The sequence below is a fragment of the Zootoca vivipara genome, chromosome 6, assembly GCF_963506605.1.
Source record: "Zootoca vivipara chromosome 6, rZooViv1.1, whole genome shotgun sequence".
Classification (NCBI taxonomy): Eukaryota; Metazoa; Chordata; class Lepidosauria; order Squamata; family Lacertidae; genus Zootoca; species Zootoca vivipara.
This window is the reverse complement of record NC_083281.1, coordinates 66,895,593-66,903,818: the sequence shown is the minus strand read 5'-3', so window position 1 is coordinate 66,903,818 and position 8,226 is coordinate 66,895,593.

Genomic DNA, 8,226 nt, shown 5'->3' with positions numbered 1-8,226 from the left:
CTCTGAACAACAGCCAGTGGGCACCACAGTGCAGGAAAGACTTGCTTATGGGCATCTGGGTCAGCCCCTGTGAGAAACAGAATATTGGAAGAGAGGAACCTTTGGTCTGACCAAGTGGGGCTCTTATTGTTTCCCAAAACCAATAGCTGAGGCATGCTTCACTCTTAACCCCTCCCCTAAAAAAAAAAACCAACCCAGACTTTTAGGAAGTACACTATAAGAGCCATGTATTTTCAGAGAAGCACATCCATGGTTCTGCATTCAGCCAACTGAGATGAGGTGAGCCACTCATACAGAGATGCCGTGGGATGCCTCTTCCGAGATCCAATACACTCCCTCTACCCCACTTAAGGAAACTGAGGTAGAGACAGGGCCGGCTCTAGGTAGACCCCCGGTGGCGCGGTGCGCCAGGGCGCCACGCGGAAACCATCTGCGACCTGCGAGGGCGGGGGCGCCGGAGCGATCTCCGCCCCTTAGCGCCAGGGCAGCCGACCTGCTCCAGACTGCCCTGGGTGGAGAGGTCAGTGAATCTTGTGGAGATACAATGGACACACCTTGACTTGTTCTTCTGCTTTAAAAGCAGCAGATCGTGCCACTTAGACCTAGCACAGTTTCAGATGTTAGCTTAAAAGCTCCAGGATCCCTCACCTAGTCAGAAACCAAGCATCTTTATGGCTGCTATTCTGCCCAGACAACTTAGATTGAGATACCACTAACCTTTCAGCTCATTTAGAGTTGGTTTATAGGGTCTCCTAAAGTTATGAGGTTTCAATTGCCTAAAACCATGTGGGATGATAGCTCCCAAATACTGTACTTAAAACTCTCACAACACAGGGTGAAGCAAAAAACAGTGAATAGCCAAATGTGGTCCTCAGGTGGCATGTTAAGGGGTAGAACTATAGTTAGAGTGTAATTAATTTCCAAGTCAGCCACACTATGGAACTGCTCCAATCAAGCAGCGTTAATACCATATCACCCTCAAACGGGTTGAGTCTGTGTTTGACACTCCTGACATCCACTATCCCCTCCACAGTGCACTGAGATCAGACAATCTTAACCAAAACCTCTTATCATCAAAGCAAAGAGCAGAGGCAAGAGAGGGTCCCCTTGTTTGATGCCTCTAGCAAGGCTGATGCCCAAGGAGTTGAAGTTGTTGCCTGAAATCATTGTTGGAAAGTGTGGATACAATTGGTGGATCAAGTGCATAAACCTGTCCCCAGATGTAATTTGTCTGAACAATGTTTTCGGGGAAATCCCACTCCACTCAGTCAAATGCCTTGAAGGCATCCCTAATGATGACTTTTCCAAATCACAACTTTGCTACTGCTGGGAAATACAGCCAGGCTAACACTGTTTAGACCTAGAGCTAAAGTGGGGCTTGGGCTTGGGCTTCTCAGCTTCAGGCTTCAGGCTTCACTATGGTGCTTCCAATTAAAACAATCTACATTATTGAGGAGTCTGTGGACTTCCCATGGATAGAGCTGGAACTGCCCCCCTCAGTGCCTTCACTATACGCCAGGCTTCCCCAAACTTGGTCCTCCAGATGTTTTTGGCCTACAACTCCCATGATCCCTAGCTAGCAGGACCAGTGGTCAGGGATGATGGGAATTGTAGTCTCAAAACATCTGGAGGGCCGAGTTTGAGGAAGACTGCTATAGGCCTTACAACAGGCTTCCTCAAAAAGGTTTGTTTTTTCTCCTTGCTGGTGACACCATGGATTGAGGTCACCAGACATTGGAAGTTGGGAATCTGGCCCCTCTATAGCAGGCTGGCTGAAGAGTGTTTTGGCTTTTTCACTGTCTGGGTGCCTCACACAATACTGCAGAGTTGCCAGGAATGAATCCAAAACTGCTCACTTTGATACAACCTGGATTCCATTTTCCAGCTTGGTTAATACAACCATGGAACTTCATTCACGTTCACTAACTCATGCCTCTGCAATCACACAAACTTTTTTTAGTGGATTGTTGCCATATTCTGATTCTCTGTACTGTATACTGTTTTGTTTCTCTTTTGTGAGTGTTTGCTTCTGTACCCTGCTTGTTGAAAACTTCATAAAAATATGGGGACTAGGGAGTAAGAAACCAAACAAAGAACAATAGTAATTGATGCCAAAAAGACTGCACAGTCCCATTTCCCTAAGCATCCTATCAGAGTTCTAGAGACAGAAAACTAGTTGCATATAACCCAAATTACCATATTAACTTAACTCACACTGGTCTTACATTGGTCATGATTCTCCACAGGCATAGAGAGAGGTGCCACTCTACAGAAAGCCCTGCATTCTCTATACAGTACCAATAATTCAAATCAGAAAAATTTCCAAGCTAATCTCATAGTTGCTTTGATCTGTCTCCAAGCATTTTATAATTTTCTTAATTTGCAACCCTGCTAACAAAGGCTATTACCACTTCCTCCTCCTCCTCCTCCTCCTCCTCCTCCTCCTCCTCCTCCTCCTCCTCCTCCTCCTCCTCCTCCTCCTCCTCCTCCTTTTTTAACCTCCGGTCCAGGAAAAAAACAACCAAAAAAAAAAAAACCTTCTTCCTATGGCTTCTAGTGCCAATGCTTTATGGTACAGTAAAAACGTTAACATTCTTTTCCTGATCAATACATTCTGTCTTAAAAGACACTGAGAGGAAAATTCATTCCCTAGCTTGCTAGTTATTCTGGGCAACCTGAAACCATTAAACACACACACATACCACAACAACCTGCGTCCCACAGAGATAAATTACATGATCTTGTGGTGGAAACAAGAAAACAGGTAAATATTTCTTCGATCATTTGTAAAACAAGATTAGAAACACTGTTTTAGTGGGCAATCCTATATCCACTTACTTGGGAATAAGCCACATTGAACTCAATGGGACATACTTTTTAGGATTCATTATTACTTTTATACCCTGCCATTTCTGGAAGGAGTTCCAGGTGGTGTACATGGTTCTCTCCCTGCCTCATTTTTATCTTCACAACCCTGTGAGGTTAGTGAGGCTGAGAGAAGGTGACTGGCCCAAAGGAAGCTTCATAACTGAGTGAGGATTTGGACTAAGGTTCCTTCAGTTGTAGCCAAACATGCTGATCACAACACTGGCTCTATACGTATCATATTTGATTATTATTTATTTGATGTTAGTTACCTGTTACAAAATAACCCCTGACAGTTTAGTCCAGTCGCGGACAACTCTGGGGTTGCGCACTCATCTCATTTTACAGGCCGAGGGAGCTGACGTTTGTCCGCAGACAGTTTTTCGGGTCATGTGGCCAGCATGACAAAGCCGCTTCTGGCGAAACCAGAGCAGTGCACGGAAACGCCGTTTACCTTCCCACCGGAGCCGTACTTATTGATCTACTGTATATTCCGGTGTATAAGACGACCCCCAACTTTTCCAGTTAAAATATAGAGTTTGGTATTTACTCGCTGTATAAGTAATACGACCCGGCATATAAGACAACCCCCAACTTTTGAGAATATTTTCCTGGGTTAAAAAGTAGTCTTATACACAGGAATATACAGTACTTGCACTTTGACGTGCTTTTGAACTGCTAGATTGGCAGGAGTTGGGACCGAGCAATGGGATTTAAACCGCCAACCTTCCGACCGGCAAGCCCTAGGCTCAGTGGTTTAGACCACAGCGCCACCTGCGTCCCTCTGAATATCTAGGATTCCCTTAATATATATATTTTTAAGTAGAATCAGAACTTCATTTCCAAAGTATTTTCACAAGCACACCAACAAAAACACTCTGGTCTAATTACAACTTTACCTCTTGATAAAATATTTTTTTATAAGCAGTTGGGCAGTCCACAATCTCAGCCCAACGCAGGTCTTGGGAGATATAATTATGGCCTGCTTCTTCTACGCAGAGATGTTCAGGAACATCCCTTCAGGCAATGCGCCCCCTCCAACCCACATCTTTGCACCCCCCTCCCCTCAGCTTCAGCCCTAAGTATGGCTAGCAAGACTTTCATTTATCTTTTGCTCATCAGCAACTGGTGCCTGATGGAATTAGCAGGGCAGAAGGCAGGGAAACCAAAGTTGGTCAGTAGCAAACTAAAGATTGCAACCCTGGCTTTAAAAGTGTGATTTGAACTAACTACAGTTGGCAAAAATACTGGTGTATGCCTAGTGCTTACCATGGTTAGCTTGGAAATGGTAGAAGAAAGGGAAAGAAGAAGGGCTCATGCTTCCAGGACACTCCCAATCTCCTAGCCATAGCTACAGTATGTCTGCACTGCGCCACAGAGTTAAACATGCTTAAGTTCCCTGAAAATAAATACAGCAGGGGTTGGAACTTGCAACAAAATGATATTATCTGCAGCCCCTAAAGGAGGTCTCCCGTAGAGGTCTCCAGCCAGCTTGGAACAGGAGACTTGGAGTGCCTTTCGGGGCTCTCGGAGAACATCAGTTTAATTCCTTATCCTTTTGAAATATTCACCTGCTGTGCTGTGTTGTGCTGAAGGGCACAGGATCAGGGGCGGCTGCCAGTCTTGAACTTCAGCACTTTTGCTTTATTGCTGAAGGCAGGGAGCTTTTTTAACCCCACTTTGTGCATCCCTCCCAACACTGACTGGAATCGTGTAACACTGATCCTTTTTGTGTGTGTGTTGTAGTCCAACACCTGGGGACCCAAGGATAGGAAAGGCTGTGCCCTGAGCATGACAATATCTCCCCTGCCTCTTGTTTTTCTGTGACTCCATTCCACCTACAAACCTGTTGGCACATACCACCTATGTTTGCCATTAGAGGGAGATATGGTGGTTATTTGCACCATCATTTAAAACGGCCTTTTAAAATACATTGTATTGTTTACATACACACACCGAGAGAGAGAGAGAGAGAGAGAGAGAGAGAGAGAGAGAGAGAGAGAGAGAGAGAGAGAGAGAGAGAGAGAGAGAGGTGACAAGCAGTGACATAATTTTTTTAAAAAAGTAGTGAGGCCACACAGTGATGCTAAAAGACAATCATCCAGAGAGAGAAGGCATGCCCGTTTTCTGAGGTTAATGTTTAGACCTCTGTGATTCAGTTGTAGACCCAGAGTTGTAGATCCAGAGTTGTGGCTTTGCTGTAATATCTAAGGGTTAGGATCTTGTAGCACAGGAGCAGGTCCATGTACAAGTTTAATAAAGGGGTTTTGTTCTCAACCTGTTTTGTTGTCTCTCAGGCGTCTTATATCTTCATTTATGAGAGTTTTAATTTAAAAAAAATACTATCTTGGCAAAAAGTGGAGCAACAAAGATTAAGTGCTGTTGGAACTTTCACATCCCCTTGAAATGCTTGATTGCTTTCTTGCAGTGTTTTCATCATTTTTTTATTATTAATTTATGAACTACTCTTCCGTTTAAATATCCTCAGGACAGCTTACACAGTAACAATGAAACAGGTATCATAACAAGAACAGCAGATAGAAACTGGCAGCAATCTTTTTAAAAAAGAACAATTAAGAGCCTGCGAAAATAAAATAGCTCCTCACCTGGTGAGTCTCTCTGGGAAAAGTGTGTCTATAAATGGGATTGTAGTATCCTGTGGGTTTGGGAAAGGGACTCAACTGTGAGGAAGCCTTGGTGTGGGTCTGCCCTAATAGCAGGAAGCAACTGCCTCCATCACAGCCAGATGAAGTTCAATAGCAGTATTTATTTGTGAATAACAGGTCAACCATTCAGCATAGCCACCAGGACTTGCTACATAGGTAAGACTAAGGGTGCATTCAGACAAGAGGATCAATACATTGGTTTTCCTGGTTATAATGATAGAGGTCTGTGCCAAGTTCTAACTTTTCTTTTGGTCTTTGTATTGGACCTGGAGACCATAGGTGCCAAGTTCCGGATTGAAAAATCTGGGACCAGCAGCACCGCGGCACTGGAAGTCGCTTCTACGCACTTCTGGACATGGCCCATGAATTCCTATGGCCCACAAATAACCCAGAGAGGCATTTTAAATAAAAGGACACTTTCCACTCATGTAAAAACACACTGATTCCCAGACTGTCCGCGGGCCAAATTGAGAAGGCGATTGGGCCACATCCAGCCCCCGGGCCTTAGTTGTTAGTTAATGTTTAGTTGTCATTATTGTCTTGTTTGTCTGTGTTGTTATATGAAAATTGCTTTGCAATAAAGTTTTTTATAAAAAAAAAACTTCCAGTGATGGAAGTCCCCCATAAGATCCGTTATGCATTTCATAGAATTATGGAGTTGGAAGGGACCCCTAGAGTCATCTAGTCCAGTGGTCCTCAACCTTGGGCCTCCAGATGTTTTCGGCCTACAACTCCCATGATCCCTAGCTAGCAGGACCAGTGGTCAGGGATGATGGGAATTGTAGTCTCAAAACATCTGGAGGCCCAAGGTTGAGGACCACTGATCTAGTCCAACCCCCTGCAATGCAGGAATCTCGACTAAAGCATCCGGGGCAGATGGCCATCCAATCTCTGCTATAAAAAAAAAACCTACAAGGAAGGAGAGCCCTCAATCTCCTGAGGGAGTTGAATTCTATATTCTATATCCTACCATTTTTCTCCAGGTTGCTCGCAAGCATTGGCTCACACGGTTCTCCCTCCCTCCTAGTTTAATCCCCACAACACAACAACCCTGAGAGGTAGGTTAGGCTGAAAAAGACAGTGACCGGCACATGGTCGCACCCAAGCGAGTTCATAGCCCAGTGGGGATTTGAACCCAGGTTTCCCAGACCTTAGCAGGACACTCAGACTGAAGGCACTGCTTGAAACCAGCACTTTTAAAACAGGCATACAAAACGACAGGCTGCAAAATGGCATGCAGTAAAAAGACGTTGCAGGAAATTTGAGACGGCCCCTTACCTGGGAAGGGAAGGCGTGGTGCCACGTGTACTTAAAAGGCGGTTTGCCAGCTGGTGGCGAGTTCAAGTCCAGCCGGAGGGTTCAGCCACCAGCTAGGCGCCCAGGATCCGCTCCGATTCGCCCCCACGTACATATGCCCGGTATCCACCTCGCAGTGCCCGCAGGCCAGGAACACGCACAGCATGACCCCACTGGCTGCCGCGTCTGCTCTCCACCCAAACTCCATGGTGCCCAGCACTGAGCGCATCCCACGGCTCTGCCCGCGTAGCCCTGACATCCCGGCAGCTGCAGCAGCTCAATCTGCCCCTAGCTGAACTCGAACTCACCACCAGGTCTGTGTCCTGGGCAAAGGCAATCACATCACCACTCTCTGCGCATGCACCAATGCCTCCTGTCCTCTCCTCCCCCATCCTAGGAGAAGGGACCGTCTCGAATTTCCTGATTCCAGAAGCAAAGGAAGAGCCTTGCCGGATAAATTCGGGTCCCTTATCCTGCAATGTCATTTTAACCTTTGTTTGTTTGTTTATTTATTTCATTTCCATCCCTTCTTTTCCTCCAAGGAGCTCAATGTTTCCCCCTGCCGTTCCTCATTTAATCTTAGCAACAGCCCTGCCAGGTAGGCTTGGCTTCTGGCGCCACTCTGCCCATTTCCAAAATGTCCACAGTGCCAGAAGTCACTTCTATGCATGTCCGGAAGTGCGTACAAGCAACTTCCGGTGCCGGCGCAGCACCAGAAGAACATGGCCGCTGGCAGGAGCTCCGTAATCCAGGGGAATACAGGGTATTTTGCCATTCGGGACACCTGCGGGAAATGGTAAGAAAATACGGGGGATTCCCAGGGAAAACAGGGTACTTGGCAGCTATGGCTCCAGGGCAAGTCATGTGACCTGTACTGTGCTCTCGCCACCCAAAAAGCATCTGATTGGTGCTTACCCTAATGTAGGTTGTAAGGCTGGCCCCCCAGCAGGGGAAAGGCAATACAAGTGTGTGGGTGTTAGAGGGGGGGGAGAAATTTGGTTCAGTTGGCATTGAAAGGTAAACCTACCTCATTTCACTTTCTGAAGCAACACACAAACTGAAACACAGCCTTTCTCTGAATTTTTGCACTCCTCCAAATTTTGCAGTGCAGTTCTTCAGCCAAGCAATGTGAGCAGGAATCCAAATGCTCATCTAACATGTGCATAGAAGTGCACAGCTCAGTGGGGGGGGGGCTGCAGAAATGCATTTGATTAGAGGGGGATATAAATATTTGCAAAAATGTTAATATTAGTAAAAAATGTGTGCTTTGGGACAAATTTGCACCAAAAATGCTGGTGAATTTTCAAATTTACTTTTTTTTAAAGTAAAGAAATAGCAAAGTGATGTGGAAATGTGGAGAACTGAACTTAAGACTGAGATAAATTAAAACAGATTCACA